Genomic DNA, 18,766 nt, shown 5'->3' on the forward strand with positions numbered 1-18,766 from the left:
TAGAGAAACGTTGTTTGATAAAAATAATAATCTAACAATTAAGGATTAGTTACACTACTAAATGTTGTTGTTGTTGTTGTTGTTATTATTTTGCCTTCAAACATAAAAGTTTAATACTGAATTAATGTTTTTTTGTGCAGAAAGTAAAATAAACAGTAAAGTAATATACTGTAAAATATTTGAATAAAATGTACCTTTTTAACTAAGTTTGCTTATTATTATAATTTTTTTTTTTTCCAAAGAAGCTCAAACATACATGGCAGGGGATATTTTACAAAAGAAAATAGGTCAAAACCAAAATTGGCATATACTGTACTCTACTGTTTAGAGATGAGCAAATAGTGAAATATTTGATTCGATTTGATTCGAATAGCTCCCGATATTCGACTATTCGATCGAATATCAAATCCCATTATAGTCTATGGGAGAAAAATCCTTGGGACTTGGAAATCAAGATTCGACCACTAGGAGGTCACCAAGTGCCCAATGAAACCTCAGGAAATGATGCCAACACCTCTGGAATGCATATGGGACAGCAGGGGAGGTATGCTTGGGTACATGAACGTAAAGTACAAGTGTACCTTTTGGTCTACCGGTACTTGCCTAAGTATTAGGTGGTGTGTAATATTAGCGTATGTTTGTTTCTTGTTTATTCAGTATTATACACTTGTGAAATACAATTGTTTGCAGAGTTATAAATTGCCCAGCCAGTGATGTGAATTGCACACATGAATATATTGCACATATATATCCACTTTCAGTATTACGCCACTATCAACTAAAGACTCCAAACACAATATAACCGCTTTGTATAATGGAAAAATACTCGGAAAACTTATTTCATATACAGCCGTATACTGGATATAGAATTGTTTTTACAATAGAAATAAAGGACTGGTCAGCGCCTTCCCTGGACGCAGACTGCGCAAATCTCTAGAGTCGATATAACAGCTATATAACCCACACACTGTATACAAACAATGGGGGACAAACAATGAGGGCACATTTATCTGTTCATTTGTTTACGTGTATTATTCATTTCTAGGTGATTCATGTTTTGCATCGAAGCTTACTTCAAATATGCCTGAGTCTGATTGTCGGGCATATGAATACTGGCGGTAAGGAAGTTGGATGCAGCCCTTAGGCTGCTTGGGAAACATGGATACACTCATAGGCTGTATCTATGTTTTCCCATACGCCATAGGGCTGCATCTAACTTCTTCAGCCACCAATATTCAAATTCTGAACAATCAGAATAGAGCATGCTCGAGTTGCACTCACCTCTACTACTAAACCATGCATTTATGTGCACAAGGTGGCTAATAATTTGCCCTATAAGAGTATGTAAGGCTGTGTTCCCACTATACAAATGTCTCACAAATGAGACAAATTACACAAGGTTACTTGATGCTCAGGACACTTGATCAAACCAGTGATCCTGATTGAGCCAAAACCAGAAGTGGACTCAAAGTAATGGGAAAAATAAAGGAAGCACTTACATGACTCTCTGACCCACTAGTTCTACTTCTGGCTTTGGCTTATAAATTGCAGTAGCAAAAAAAACTGATGTGTAAAATTAGCATTACATGGCTTTGTCATTTGTGTTAGTTGCTTTTTCTGCCCCTAAAATTTTTACTTCCTCCCATTACCTTGGATATAGGCTGCCTTTGGCTCTATTTTTATTTATTTATATTTGTTAAAGGACGTATGTGTTCTAGTCCTTTCACTGAGCCATACTAATAGAGCCTTTTCACTAAAGTGAGTTACTTTTGTTCCTTTACCCCCAGGTTCTTCCTCTTTACCTAGCCTTTTTTTATTATAGTGCAGGTGATGGATAAATGTCTTATTGACAGACCTTTGACTCTGTAAATAGTTTATAGTAAATATTAAGTATGTATAGTATAAAAGTGTCTCACAAATGCATGGTTAACAATGAATCATATAATAATAATAATAAAAAAAAAATCTGTGACCAGCTGCCATCCAATAAAATTACCATTTTTACTGTGTACTTATTTTATGTTATACAGGTTAGACTAAAGTAGCAGTGTGAGAATTTCCAAAATGGTGTATGGAGTCTTGCAAAGTATAAAATGCTCAATGGAAAAAGTATTCAAAGTAGCTCTTCTTTGTACTTTGCCACCTCTTGGAGGCAGCTTCCCTACAAACACCTTGTTGATCCTTAACAGGTCATAAAACATGATTGGGGATTACATGGTAAGCCAGAATGTTTTCCACAAGGTAGATCTACCCCGCTGTTTCAGGGTTCTTGCCCCTGTTCACTTCAGGCAAGGGTGTTGGCTGGCTGGTGAGGGGCTGAGGAACTAGTGTGTCTCCTTGAGGAGATGCCAAACTGGCATATGGGGTCTTACAAGCCTTACAATGCTCAATGATAAATAATATGCAAAGTAGCTCCCCTCAGGAAGAAAAATAACTTGCTCTACAGTGCCAAATACTGGAGGTAGCTTCCATTCGAATCAGTATTTGACTTTGTAGGGTATTCAGATGGGAAGGTAACCAATGGATGAAATTGTTGTTGTGGCTCCCAGCAGTTGTTGAAGTGATAGATATCAGACAGCGTTAGTGCAAGCATAAGGCTTTCCATTATTTGAGGTCATGTAAGGTGACAGAGAAAAATGGACAGGTTAAATAATTCTGAAATGCATTAAAATGTTAGGTATTCGTGTGCATGCATGTATGTATGTATGTATGTATGTATGTGGACATGTTTGTGTGTGCAAGACAAGTGTTCATGTGTGTTTAGCTCATCTGCATATCATCATCTGGAATGAGAAACATTAATTATTTTTCTATATATAATTGAGTTGTAGTTGCTTTGTTTGCATCGCTTTTCCAGATGTTAAGTTACATTTACTGACTCTGCTCCTGTGAGATTAAAGCAGTTTATTATTCAGTTCAAAGTCATAGTGTTTGAAGCTAAGTTGGAAGTAGATTTTTTTTCCCTCTGAGTGTTCCCTTGAGTTCCTAACATGAAAATGTCCTTCTCAGTGCTGTGATAAAGCTAGTGAAGTACAGGGGACATGTTTCTCTAATCTGTAATATGAATCTCATGCTTTGTTTTCCTAGCATTTGTTGCTATTCTCTTCTCTGTAAGCACGTTTATCGAGGTCTACCAAAAGCCCAGAAGCACATAGGTCAGAGAACAGCATTTTGATGGATTATGGGATTGTAACTGTCCCTGCCAGCTGACAGCTTTTATTGGCTGGGAGGATGAGCCTGTAAACCTTTATATAATTATAGTATTAAAGCCACTGTGCCTCTGTGTTGCTGGCGCTTGTTCAAGGATCAATGTGAAGATAATTTCAAAAATGAATAGTAAGTATTGATCGTCCCTTGGTGGAGTCTTATCAGTGTCTAAAGCAGAGTACTGTAGATTATAACTTCAATGTCATTTATGATGATATGATACGTATTGCCGAGTAGCAATTTAAACAAAGAGGTGTTTTAATTCACAATGGATTTTTTCTGCGTGATGGGTAATAAATCACAATCTGTGTAATTTTTAGAAATGAACACATGTTGGCAGTAGTAGTAGGGCAGTTCCTAAGAGATCTGGAAATGACCAGTGAGGGCAAATATCAGCAGAGATTCCTTCTGAATGATTGGCCCTTAGTTGATTCTGACATTCAGATGACCTTGGGGCCTCTGCTAGCAGCTGCTGGTTAATTTTCTTCACTGAGGACATAGTGTAACTTTCTATCTGCCTGCCAATTACCTGACATTTCCAACTTATCACCTTATATTTTTTAAGATATTGGAAGCACATCTCCCTTTTGACATTTAAACCATGATTTTTTTTTCTCTTTCTAAAAGACACACATCATATGGTCTTGCTGTTTAAACAAAGAACAAATCTACAGGCATACAGTATAAGGAAACATGTTGTTTGTAATTAAATGATTAAGCAATAACTAGAATGGTAGAAAAAAATGTTAATATATAAATGCCATTAAATTGGATTTCAGCTGAGTCTGTTGTTTCAGTAGAATATATGTTCAAGCAGAAACAGTTACAAAAGTTTGTTTTATAGAAACCACCTGGTCCATCTAGTCTGCCCTTCCATTGTTTCCTTTTTTATGATCTTAGGATAGATGTATGTTTATCCCAGGCATGTTTACATTCCCTTCCTAATGTTTTACCAAACACTTCTGCTGGAAGTCTGCTCCAATAATTACAACTCTTTTACAAAAGAAAAAAAAATTCTAACATTAGTTCTGTGAAATTGCTTCTGTGTTTAGTTACTCATAAAAAAAAAGCTTACCTTCTGAACCTTATTAAACATTTTGAGGCTATGTTCCAGCAACAAGATTTTAGCAGGAAAGGTCGACTATCTAGTGATAATGATGGCCACTAATAATGATCATGATCATTATTAGCGGCTGTCGATATCAATAGATGGCCACCTTTCCCCGACATAGGACAGCACGTTCCTATAGTGGGAACATAGCCTTTAAGGGGGATATCCGGGTGACAAGAAAAAATTCTAAATGATCCCCCTTCCCAATACCACCACATGTACCACCTAATGTACATGTATAACCTATCTTGCACCCTTTCCCTGTTTTTTTTTTTGTTGTCTAAAATCCTCTATTCTGGGTCCACTCTGACCCCGCTCAGCTCTTTCTTCCTCCCTACCTTTGTAGTCACAGGACATGGGATCTCCTCTCTGAGGGCTGGGTTAGCTGTCTATTGACTTGGTAACCCGACCCCCAGGAAACATTATCTGCATTATCTCCATTCACCTGTGCTGCTTCCATAGACTTACATGTGTCCCTGAGCCTAGGTTTCTATAATATGAAATGTTATAGTTCTATCTCTTGCTGTCAGTGAATGCAGGCATATGTACCTGCTTTGTGTCCCAGCTCTGTATATTGTAAGTGTTATTGATGTTCTTACAGTATGGATGGAATTAAAATGTTTTTATTCACAATCAGCAAGCAGAGATCTAAACCTACATTACACCCCACCCCCAGTAAACAGATGACCATTATGCAGCACATAGCTACACAATGCGCACGTCATCTCTGCTACATCATCAGCTAGTATGGAATACATAGTGGGGTGATGCAATTTTATTATTTTTTTTATTTTATTTTTATTGATTTTTTTTTTCTTTTTTATACAGCAGCCGATACGGCAAACAACATGTTCATCACCAATATACTATGTGCAAACTCGTACAACACAGTAAAGTAGTAAGGCCAGAGCCTATAATCAGGTGTATAAAAAGATGATAATGTTGCCTATGTCACTTCTGACATAAAACCAAAAGAAAAATAAACCGCTAAGAACCAGACAGACCAGAGGGAGTGGGTGGGGGGGGAGACAGGACATAGGACACAAGAGGTAAGGCTACAGAGAGGTTTCACTATCATTTGGGGGACAAGTAGTACGATGAGGCCTGATGTTAGTGGACTCCTTTTCAGCCCAGAACACGTCCCACAGGTTCCAGACCTGTTTGAGGAGGTCCAATCTATTGTTAAGCATGGCCGTTAACTGTTCCATGTTTCTCACATCAAGAATGCGAGTGTATAGGTCGTTTTGTGTGGAGGAGACCTTCCTTCTCCAGAACCTGGCTACTAGACAACATGCTGCTGTGAGGATATGAAGCAACAGTTTTGTAGTCTTGCGCCCCAATTTCACAGGTGGGACATTGAAAAGGTAGAAAACAGGGTCCAGTGCGATCTCAATGCCCGCTACTTCCCTGATCAGATCCTTTACCATCGCCCAGTAAGGGGCAATTAGGGGGCAACACCAGTAACTGTGTTGAAGGGAGCCCACACCCCTCTGACATATTCAGCAGACATTAGGTAGTGTGGGATTCATGGCGTGGAGGAATTCGGGCGTGTGATACCACAACAACATCAGCTTGTATTGATTTTCTTTATAAGTGGTGCATATGGAGGTCTTAGCAGCCCTGTCCCATATCACACGCAATACAGACTGGGGAAGCTGTCTACCAAATAGTGCCTCCCAGCGTGACATGTAGGGGTATCTCAAATCCTCGTCAGCGGGAGGGCTCTCCAAAATACAATATATCAGAGATAAGGCCCTTGGTGGAAACTCCTGCTTTACACAACCTCTCAAAGTCTGTGGGAAGAGAAACTGTAGTAGAAGAGAAGAGGGTAAGCATAAAGTGCTTTATCTGCAGATACTGATACTGCGCTGTGGGAGGTAGGTCATACTCGGCAGCCAAAGACGAGTAGGGTAAGAGGGTCCGGTCTGTAGGGTTAACAATGTCTGCAAATCGAAACAGCTTGTTAGCGTGCCAAACTCTAGACATTCCACTCGTCAGGCTATCCAGGAGGCCTGGATGAAAGAGAAAGGAGGTCATCGGAGAGCATGCAGAAACTAAGGGGAATTTTTTGATACATGTACGCCAGATTTGTCTTTTGTGAATCATAGGGCCTAAGGCTGGTCCCTGGAGGGGTGTATCAGAAGTAGACCACAAGAAGGAGTTGGGGTGAGCAGGTGCTATCCATAATTTCTCCAACAGCATCCATTTTGTGTAGGCCAAATGTGCCGACCAGGTTGGGATGTGGCGGAGATGTGCCGCCCAGTAGTGGAGTGATGCAAAATTAGTGAAAAAAAAAACAGTCCTGTATTTACCGTGGAATAGTAATAACAGCAGTGGGCTGGAAAGAAAGCTAAGGGGGTGAGTATGCAAAAGGAGCAATCAGGAAAATGCATGATGGGAAAAGTGCTCAGGATGTCAGTATAAAATAGAAAAAAACACAACCACTGTCACTGCTGTGGCAGGACTGACACTGTCAGAATGGAAGCAGCAGAGGACTTACAGCAGGCAAGAACATTTTTATTTTCCCCTGACACCCTGATAAGAGTTTAAAAGACCTGAAGTGATGCCATGATCATGGTAATATGATGAAGATGGGGAATATGGAGAGCGCAGGAGGATCTGTGGAGGACCAAAGAAGACTCCTTCCTTAGGGGCCTATTCCACGGGAGTGATAATCGGCCGAAACAGCCCGATTTGGCCGATAATCGCTCGGTGGAATAGAGAGAACGATCAGCCGATGATCGTGTCATCAGCTGATTGTTAATTTAGGTGCAAACCTAAAACCGTCGTTCGCCACCCGCACATCGCTACGGTGGAATAGCGGTGCGTGGCGGCGACCGACGATCCAAGCACCATACATTACCTAGCAGGGCTTCTCCTGCGCTCCGTCTTCCTCCCCGGGTCCCGAGCGCAGCATCAACTCCGGAGCGGCCTGTTTTAGCTGTCAGACCGCTCATCCAATCACAGGCCGGGACTGCCGCGGCTGAGCGGTCTGACAGCACAGGAGCTGCCCTGCTAGGTAATGTATGCTGCAAGGGCTGCAAGGACATCGGTAACGGTGTCCCTGCAGCCCTCGCTAAACGATTATCAGGGCCGTGGAATAGGCCCAGTAAACGAGCGCCGATCTAGCAGATCAATGCTCGTTTACATCATTGCTCGGCCCGTGGAATAGGGCCCTTAGGGTAATGTGTTACTAGGGAGACAATCCTGTCCTGGGGCTATAAATAGGAAAAGTGGGCGTGAGAAGGGGGGGTTAAGGAGAGGAGAGTGAGCTACCAATGAAAGGGGAGGGGTAGTTAGTGTTGCTATTAGTTTAAAGTGTGGGGTGTAGGAAGGGGTTAAAAGGGCAGAGGAGCGGGTGGAAGACAACCCCATTAAAATGGAGGCATTCTGTGCGATGTAATCAACTAAAGCCTCCTCTTGATCTTGACTGAACATAGGCCATTCGATACTGGGGCCTAGAAGTAACACTGTAGTCTCTTCCACCTGCTTGCACTAGAAGCAGACACAGATCTCCCGTCAGCTCCTTTCAGTTTAAGGGTGCCTTCACACGTACCGGATCCGCAGTGAAATCCGCTGCGAATCCAGTCATTCATCCCTATGAGAACACATACTCGCAGAGGGATTGATATCCCGCTGTGAGTATGTGAATTAACCCCCCGCAACCTTTAGCCCGCCGCCGAGAGCATACATTACCCGCTCGGCAACGCGGCTGCATGTGAGGCTCCTGGCTCCCATTGGTCCTGCTCAGCCAATCAGTGCATGGCAGCACTCACATTCAGCCGCAGCGCCGAGCATGTAATGTATGCTCTCAGCTGCGGGCTGCGGGCTGCTGGGGGGTTGACTCACATACTCACAGCGGGATGTCAACCCCGCTGCGACTATGTGTTCTCATAAAGATGAATCGCACTGGATCCGCACTGGATTTCACTGCGAATTTGCAGTGTGAAATCCGCTGCAGATGCGGTAGGTGTGAAAGCACCCTTGGAGTAGAAACACACGCACCAGATCCACAGCAGATTTCATGTTGCGAAATCCGCTGCGGATGCCTTGCCTGTGATTTTCAATGAGAATACATACTGTCTGTGGTGGGGCAGCGTACTGATTGGCTGAGTGTGACATCCAGCCGGGAACCCCCAAAGCAAGCTGGATCGTGGAGCAGGTAATGTATGCTTACTTACATACTTGCAGCGGGATTTCAATCACACTGCGAGTATGTAATCTCATTAAAAATAAGAACCTTCTAAGTACAGATGATCCCACTTTTTAAGAACCTTTTTCTGTTATTAGGGGGTTATCTGGGTAACAAAAACAATATTCTAAACAATCCCACTTCCCAATACCACCCAATGTCTAATTGACATGTATAACTTATCTTGCACCTTTTGGCTATGTTCACAGAACGTTTTTTCATGACTGTTTAAAATGACGTCCGTCATTTTGAGTCTAAAATAATGGATGTCATTTAGCTGTCTAGCCTTCCTTTAGTGCAATGATGGCTGCTGGTACATTATCCTAGTTTGGGTTATTAATTGCCCTTTGGGTGGGGCTTAATTGAAAAGTCCATTGAATTAATAGTAAAAACGGAGAAAAAACTGACAAAAGAAAGACTGTGTGTGAACAACTATTAAACTATTAAACTAAACTATTAAAAAACATCCGCTGTTTGCAAAAGACATCCAAAAATAATGATCATGATTTTCACGTCCACGGTAAAAACGGCCGTTATTCAAAACATTGTGTGCATTGGATGTCCGTCTTTTCATTGACTTCAATGCATTGCCATTGCAGTAAATTTAATCATGGCAAAAACAGACGTTAATTTAAATATCAAAATCGTCCGCCTTTTCTCTATTTTTGACGTTGTGTGAACATTGTGTGATCCTTTCCCTGTTTTTTTCTCATTCTTGTTTACTCTTGTTGTCTAAAATTCTCTACTTTCAGTCCACCCAGACCACGCTCAGCTCCCTCTTCCGCCTCCCTTTATGGTTTGAGGACATGTGATCTCCTCTCTGGGGGTCGGGTTAGCTTGTCTATTGAATTGGTAACCCGACCCACAGGAGACATAATCTGCATCATCTCCATGCACCTGTTCACTAATGAAAGTGCTGCTTCCATAGACTTACACGTGTCCCTAAGCCTAGGTTTCTTTAATATGAAAAGTTCTAGTTCTATCTCTGCTTTCTGTCAGTGAATGCAGACATATGGATCTTTCAGTGTCTCAGTTCTGCATATTGTAAGTGTTATAGATGTTCTTAGAGTCTGGAATGTTTTCATTCACAGTAAGCAAGAAGAGATCTAAACCTACACTACACCTCCACCCCCAGTAAACAGATGCCTGTTATGCAGCACATAGCTACACCATGCGGGTGTCAGCGCTGCTACTGTGGTGTGCCCCCACGGTGCTATGGCGGAGGTACGGTCGGTCACTTGACAGATGGTAGAGCGTGACGCCACTCCTGTGGTGGTTGGCCGAGATGTAACCGGACCCAAGGATGTTATATTGTGACGCCAGTGCCGGTTGGGCACACAGGTATGGTGATTTTATTATTGAAAGCCGATTACACCTTGTTCCCCTGTGGTCAGTGACCTGCCGGGCTGCTACAGGGTTTCTTGGGCTGTTATCACGGTGGTCCGGAGTGGAGTAGTGACTCAACTGGTCTATTAGCACTGCAACCCACAGAAAGGGGAAAATTCCCCAAGAAGTGGGTGTATACTGTGTTGGTGTGGGGCGAAGAATTTTAAAGTCTCTTTACCATAAATAAAATCTTGTTTACTCTGAAGGTGCTTGTGTGCAGTAGCACATACAGCTTTGCCTTGACAGAATGCTTTATACTTGATAATACACTTGTTAGTACATTCGTGACTGGGTCGCGCATTGAGAGGTGTAAAAAAGAATAAGAGGAGCAGAGAGGAGGATGTCGTGAGAGTCCCAACCCAAGTAGTACTGTGCTCTGCCGGGATGTTGAGAATGAGGTAGAAATAGAAGAATACGTGCATCGACTCTTGTCAGAATGAACCACCTATTGCCCTACCAGTGTCAGGAGACCCATCCTAGTAGGAGACACAAGCCCCAAACCCTGTTACCTGGGATAAGCGGAATGCTGAGGGTTTCCTGCTGACAATCATGCTGCGAGATAAGAGTTCATAGGATTCTAGCACCTTTGCTCTATTTGGAACAGTTCCTAGCTTCCTGCTTTTGTGGATATTGTCCTGCACTGTGACTCTCCTAGTCCACGGCGTGGGTTGAGATGATCTCTGACTTGTCCTCTCCTGTAAAGGGCCTAACACTGCATAGTGCGGAGTAAGGTTACTTGAAGAGAAACTGTTAGGTGCATCTTGTCTCTACAGAGTCTCATGACCAAAGACCTCTTACAAAGACTGGGGACCTGGCAGAGGGTCAGGGCCCAAAGTAACCACTGTAGGGAGCGTTCTAGCTTGCGTCCTTCCCCAACAAAGTCCAATACAAAAGACCTTTACACTTCCTCTACCCACATGGTTTCCTATCTACAGCTCCCTGTAAGGTGTGCTGTGAATGGGTGAAGAGTGCATAAAGAAGAAGTAAAGAAGGAGATGATAGGACAGAAGAAGAAGATACTCTTATTGGTTCACAGATACATATAAGCAAACAATAACCCTATCCATACTTCAGCCGCGCTGCAACTAAGTACATATACCTTCAATAGCGACATCTTGTGGCGAAAATTTATCACTGCTACATCACCACTTACTTACAATAAGTATAGGCTTTTGCAAAGGATGTAACCGATAGCAACACCCGTGGTGGGATACCACACTACATCATCAGCTAGTATGGAAAACATACTGGGGTGATGTGATGCAAAATCTGTGAAAAAAAACAGTCCTGTGTTTACTGTTCAATCATACTGACAGCTGTGGGCAGGAAAGAAAGCTAAGGAGACGAGAACCCAAATGGACTAATCAGGCAAATGCATGATGAGAAATGTAGTTTCCTATCTTGGCTATAGATCGGCTTTTAGAAAAAACTTGTACCTTAGCAATGGCAGCAGCTAGAAAGATGGTAGACGGCTCAAAATACTCAAGGGAACTTGGTGAGTAAGGTCAGCTAGCATTTAATTTTTTCACTATTAGGCAGATAACCCATTTAGGGTGCGTTCACACCTACAGGATCTGCAGCAGATTTGATGCTGTGTTCAGTTATTTAAATGAAATCTGCTGCAGAAAATCAGCTGCAGATCCTGTAGGTGTGAACACACCATTAAACTTATTCAGCCTACCTAGCTCTGCTTGACTGCAGCACCAAAACTAACCAGCAGCAGAAAAATGTAATTATACAAGAGGATAGCATGTCAGCCTGACCAAGACAACTGTGATGCATACAAGCTTGCTGATTAGCAGCTGAGCTGTCAGCCCAGCAGCCTTTTAACAAACCTTAGTAAAGAACAATGGCAGTTGAACTGTTACCAAACTGCAGCTCACACTGAGTCACTTTACGTTTAGTTTGTCTATTTCATTGAAATTCGTTATGCTGCATTTACACAAAGTGATAATTCGCCCAATCGATTGTTTAATGATTTTGAAGCAACAATTTGGTTTTTAGAACGATCATCATCGGCATCAACATCAGTGACACTTTAAACCTGTCTGTGTTACCCGTCTGTGTTACCCCTTTGTGTAGCCATCGGTACTCTATCTGTCCTCTGGCACCTTCTCTCTCTCCCTGGTCTTTAAGCGCACTAATGATGTCACTCGCTCTAGAGTGCTGGAGGAGGGAGCGACCTCTTGTGGCCGATGAGATAATGCTGCCCAAAAGAGTTTGACACAGGGGGAGCCAATTGCTATTTCAATCACAGTATCCATTTTGAATGATCATTTATTAGGAGTTAAGGGGATCATAAGCAGTGGAGGGGCACCCAGTTTTACAGAAGTTGGGTTTGCAGAGACTGTGGGTAAATTGGACCATGGGCCTCACTGAGATGGCTCAACCACGCATATTATAATCCACCATTCAGAAATGTTATGTGGCTTTTTGACTGACCTTTTAGATCCTCCAGCTGCAAGGGATTATGGATAAACCCTTCAAACCAAGCTCTTGCTATAATGTAATGTACCATGTGCAGCCACAATTTTGGGTGAACTTTGGGACAAGCTTTTGGGACAAACTTTTGGGATCAAGTTCAGAACAAATCTCCATTTGGAAAGTTTGGTTCGCTTATTTCTAGTGGAAACAAATACAAAATATATACCTTGTTCTCTCATGATAGTTTTTGCTTTCATGGGAAGAAGAGGGTTGCAAGAGGTGCTGTTGTTCCTGTAAAATATGAGGAAATTTGCAGCATACGCTCCTGGTACAGGAACATTCCCTTCCTGGGCTGTCTTCAGAATTCATCTTTAGGGTGCATTCACACCTATCGGATCCACGGCAGATCTCATGCAGTGGATTTGCAGCGAGATCCGCTGCGGATACAGTTCCATTCAGTATTATAGAGCACATACTCGCAGCGGGATTGACAGTATGTGCTTTAACCCCCAGCCGCCCTCAGCCCGCCGGCAAGAGCATACATTACCTGCTCGGCCACACGGTTGCATGTCAGGCTCCCGGCTTCCGGTCCCGTTCAGCCAATCAGTGCTTCCATCCACTGATTGGCTGAACGGGACCGGAGCCGGGAGCCTGACATGCAGCCACAACGCCGAGCAAGTAACGTATGCTCTCGCCGGCGGGCTGTGGGCGTCTGGGGGTTAAAGAACATACTCACAGCGGAATGTTAATCCTGCTGCAAGTATGTGCTCTATAGGGATGAATGGGACTGGATCCGCAGCAGATCTCGCTGCAAATCCGTAGCGTGAAATCTACTGTGGATCCGGTAGGTGTGAAGGCACCCTTAAAATTAGATTCAACTCTAAGGGCCGGTTCACACTGAGCAAACACGGCACAATTCCCGCCGGGCTCAGTGTCCTGCTGTTAAGTGAATGGAGAGGGCACGCGCTCGTCCGCTGCCGCCACTCTCCGCTCGAAGAATGAACATGTTCATTCTTTGAGCGGAGAGGAGAGGGGGCGGACAGGCACGCGCTCTCTCATTCACTCAAAGCAGCACACTGAGCACGGCGGGATTCCGCCGTGTTTGCTCAGTCTGAACCGGCCCTAACAAGTACATCAGAGCTGATGATTCTAAAGTAGGAACCCTTGTCTACACATTAGATGCCAAGTCAGGGCCTTGTTTAGTCCCAGACCATGTTTTCTTATTGGTAAGTGAGCCCTAGGCACTAGGCATGCTATCTAGAGCAGAGGAGTAGAAATCATAGATACCGCTGTCTACAATGCTCCTTTATACCTTTTGGATTATGGTGAATTGTAATGGTAAAATAGAGGCCAGTCACCTTTAGGCAGAGGCAAATAATGCCCCTCAGTAGCATGAGGTACGCTCATCATTTGTCAAGCGGCTAAAAATAAATTAAGCGGGTTTTGTTTTTTGTTTTTTTCATCATTATAATTTGGAGATTTAATGTCAATGGCAGATCCAGTATCACATGTCCAGGTTCCATATTAATGTATGAAAAATATGTTTATTATGCATGAACAGTGATATTTGACATAATATTAAAAGCATTGTGGTTATCACTCTAGTATACACAGAGTATAAAGGATAAAATTAATTCAATAAAAATTTCAACTTAAACTTGTTAGCTTAAGGATATTGTATGTACAGTTCAAATGTATTTATTTGGTGCTCATACTTTCTATAAGGATTTATCTCAGAGCAGCATCAACACGGTTGTTTTGTTTCCACCACACTTTGATGAACACAATTATAATCAATGCAAATTATTGAGTTTTACTGCTGCATTATGTTGATGGTAGAATGTGTTGCTTTGCAGTTTGTTTATGCATTCATTATTTATTCATATCACAAGATTAACAATGGTGTATAATGCTGTCAGCAAAACCAGCACAAGTTTAAACCATATACCATACACATTTGTGGATTTTTACATTATTTGCTGCTTTTATATGTATGCTATGAATTTCATTCTAAACAAATGGATAAGAGTTTAAGGACACTGCCTGAAGCATGCCATGTCCTTTAATTGCCATTTACATAGCAGAAGAATCATTAATTTCTAATTCACCTATTATTCACCCTCTTTAGAATGCTATGTCAATGTCAGTTTTGGGGCAATGGAATTAATGCAGTCTCTGAATGACTTCAGAAAGCAACCATTGCATTTTTCTTCTTCATGCTTTTTGACCTTAGTTAGAAAGCATTTAGAAAAAGAGAAGCTTAGGGCTCTTGTTTATATATGATTTATGATACCACATTAACCCTTCATTGACCTAGAAATACAATAATATTAAAACAGTTTGACACATGGAAAAATCAAAAGGCCTTTTATTGAAAGTACTATTGTCCGCATCATAAGTTTCCTCAGTGTGATGGCACAGTTACACCATCAATTTCCTATTACTATTGAACGCAGTATTGAAAAACCAATGGACGGAATCTTTTGTCATTTCTGTTCCAGTGACTAGAAAATAGCTCGAAATAAGACTTTTAATTCATATCACTTCAGGCACTTCTAAGCACACCACTTGGATTAGAAAATTGTTTTCTTTGCTATTACGTAAGATTTACATAGAATTTTTTTACATAAAGGTGATGAGTCCTAATTTGTGTTAAAAAGAGTTCTTTGTATATAGCATTATAGACAACCATTTCACAAATATTCTTAGTTATAACTGAATGGCTAAGGACAATGATAAAGTGTTGTTCAGTTTTGAGTGCAGAACCTTATAAAATGCAATAAATGCCAATAGGTGTCCATCCAAGTTGTGAACTCCCATTCTGCATGACCCTATAAGCAGCTGTCTCTGTAACTTAATAGACTGCTAGGAGAAAGCTTATTCCACTTTTATCTATTCACCACAGAGCAGGACAGCACAACCTGGAGGAGGGGAGTCTGACTTTAGCTCTATGAGGTACACAGGGAGCTGCTATCAGAAAGTGCAGTATATGTACTACTACTGTACACTGAACAACTTTACTATAAAGTGGGCAACCCTTTAAAATAAGTGGGAATAGTTTAATATGATTACTCATGCATATTTGTTACGGATTTGCAGGTGTTTGGACGTGTCTTCCATAAAAATTATGGCTCCGCAAAAATTATGGACGCTCCTATAGACTTCAGCACGTCTTCTCTCACTCAGACCCTGACCAATCAAAACTTTTGACATTTCTCTATGACATACTAAGGGTAAATTCACACGGGCGGATCCGCCGGAAGTCTCATGCACGAATTCCGCAGCTAATCCGCAATACACGTATTAATAAGAATAAGAATAATACGTGTATTTCCGATTAGCTGCAGATTTTGTGCGTGAGACTCCTGGCGGATCCGCCCGTGTGAATTTACCCTAAAAGTTTTTTATGATGACAGGCGCACTTTAAAGAGAACCTATCACCTAAAAATCACTGTCCCTATTATTAAAGGTCCTCTCTCCCTAAGTCTATTCCTGAAGATACAGACTGCCTTTGCAGTCTGTATCTTATTCTTTACCTAATCCTCTTCTTCGGTGTAGTAATGCCGGGGCGCCACCATCTTGATGACGTCACGCTGGAACGCACGTGCGTTCCAGCGTGACGTCATCAAGATGGCGGCGCCCCGGCATTACTGCACCGGAACAAAGGAGTAGGTAAAGTATAAGATACAGACTGCAAATGCAGTCTGTATCTTTATGAAGTCTATTTATGAAGATACAGACTGCATTTGCAGGCTGTATCTTATACTTTACCTAATCCACTTGTTCCGGTGGAGCAAGGCCGGTGTCGCCATCTTAATGACGTCACTTTGCGTTCCACCGCTGGAACGCAAGTGACGTATTCAAGATGGCGGCGGCCGGCCTTGCTGTACGGAACAAGAGGATGAGGTAAAGTATAAGATACAGACTGCAAAGGCAGTCTGTATCTTCATTTTGTCTATTTATGAAGATACAGACTGCCTTTGCAGTCTGTATCTTATACTTTACCCAATCCTTTTGTCCGCTGCCGGGCGCCGCCATCTTAATTTAGTCACTTGCGTTCCAGCGGTGGAACGCACAGTGACGTCATCAATATGGCGGCGCCCCCGGCATTGCTGCCACTCTGCATGACGGGAGCTTCCTGTCTCGCGCCGGCTCTTTTGAAAAGAGCCGGCGCGAGACAGGAAAGTAAAGTGTGTATATCTAAAAAATACAGTTAAAAAAATAATTAAGTGTATTTGCAAATATTAATAAAATTTAAATGTACAGCTAATTAGCAAAAAAAAAATTTTTTGAATTTCGGCCATGATTGGTTCTCTTTAACTTTATCTCTTTCAGTATCTAGCTGTTTTTTCTCCCCCAGAGAATTATTTAATATATTCTGTCCCCTCTCTTTTTTGCCGGGGTCTGGCACTCCTCCCCTGCCTAGCTCCCTTCAGTCTCTTGGCTGAAAGCACAAGGTAAGGTTTATTTCCATTCTGCTTTTGCTCTATGTGGTTCCATTGGCAGCCATTGCTGTGGCGCCACTGTGTCGGTGGGTGGTGTGGCCCAGAGCCAAGGGGGGCTATGTCCAGCAGCACTGGAGCTGCTGGGCAACTGGGTCACTCCTCCTCTGGTACTGTTTTTTGTTGCGGTGTTGGTCGCCACATGGGGCAGTACAATTTTTTTAAATTTAGGAACTCACATGTATCAGGAGCCTTGAAGTGGTGTGTGGGCTTATGCACTTTAATCAAAATGTAACTAACACCTGATGTTATTAGTATATAGTGATGAGAAGCAGAGTGATCACTGATAAGTATATGGATGTCTTACCATGTCTGTTTTTTTCTCCAGAGACTTATTTATGCAATTATGGCATATGTTAGGAATGCCTTTTTAATTCTACATGAGAAACTTAAGACATGTACCTAAGGGTGAACTTTTAAGACTTTTCTGAGTGGATTAGTGGAGGTACATTATAGCTATTAAAGGTAAATGCTTTTTCTTCAACTTTTATCTTACACTTGTATTAGCTGATATCCAAGAAGAACCCCTTCTGTTTGCTACTATTGAAGCTCACTACACAAACATACATAGAAGTATACATTATATACAACAAAATGAGATGTAACTCTATAATTCAGGATCAAATATCTTACACCAGTGAATTAAATAAGTGTCAACATACATTATTCTACTCTGTATTAACTTTTTTCCCCAGATGAGGATCCTAATTAATACCCAGTTTTGATGCCAATCATGATTAAAGGTATTAATTACTTACTGTATAAGATGTAACAGTGTTATATGTGCTAAGCATTTCACTAAGCTTCCACGATATTGAAAGAATCTATATTCTAAGAATTTGAAAACATGTCAGCCCACCTAAATTACATATTGATTAGGTTTAATTGCATTCCACCCATCAGTATTAGGTTTGAAAATTCATAAAAGAGAAATAATGTACTCTTTGTGGATGATTACTTCTGGGGCATTTAAATGAATTCCATCACTTAACCCTGAGCTTAGACAGATTATTGAGCCTTTTAATATAACTGGTCAAAGTCCAATGTAGTAGAAAAACAGTTTATAGCTTTCACAAATAAATAAGTATACAGAAGCCATATAAATTCATATAGATTTTCTTTGCAGAGGAAATAGCAAAGTTTGCATTAAAATACACATCCATTTTCAGTTCCTTGTAAAACAATCGTAAAGCAGTGAGTATTAATCTTATAAGTTCTTGTGGTTATAATTATATGTCTTATGCTGTATTTTTCGCAGAAAAAATAGCTAGGAGATTTACAAAATCCATTATGTAAGCATCATGGGCAACATTTACAGATTTCTTTCACTCTGGTTTTGGTGGTAGAAATGATCCACATTAGTTGTGTTCTCTGCCAATATTGACCTTTCAGACAAAGCTAAATGCCCTCTCCATCTCTATGCTTTCTTTTATGCAAGCCTATATAAAGTGACACCTCTACCCTACTCAACTCACAGAGAGATCCCGATTACTCTGGCAAATAGTTGTATTGTTTTTTGAAGACTCTACTTTTATTTAATATTTTTTGTACTATAATTTTTTTACAAGTTAGCATGTACTCTGAGGTTAGAAAAGTCACATATTGGGTATTTTTGACAAGTAGAATATAATGTAATAATGTAAATAAGATATGCAGAACTCAAATATTCCTAGATTCAGAATGCACTGCTATACATAACTGTTTTATCTGGGCAACTGCACTGACCTAGGCATCCACTATACACGCTAGTAAATTTATATCAGTCTTAATATAGTGGTCTATTTGCCCATTGCTGCTAAAAGTCAGTTGGGACTGAGCAGAGTCACCTCTAATAGCTAAAGTCATAGCTAAGTCATATCTACTTGTGTGTGAATGTTAGAATGCATTAAGGCCCTATTACATGGGCCAACTGTGAGGAGCAAATGAGCGCTGTCAGCGCTCGTT

The sequence above is a fragment of the Dendropsophus ebraccatus genome, chromosome 2, assembly GCF_027789765.1.
Source record: "Dendropsophus ebraccatus isolate aDenEbr1 chromosome 2, aDenEbr1.pat, whole genome shotgun sequence".
Lineage (NCBI taxonomy): Eukaryota > Metazoa > Chordata > Amphibia > Anura > Hylidae > Dendropsophus > Dendropsophus ebraccatus.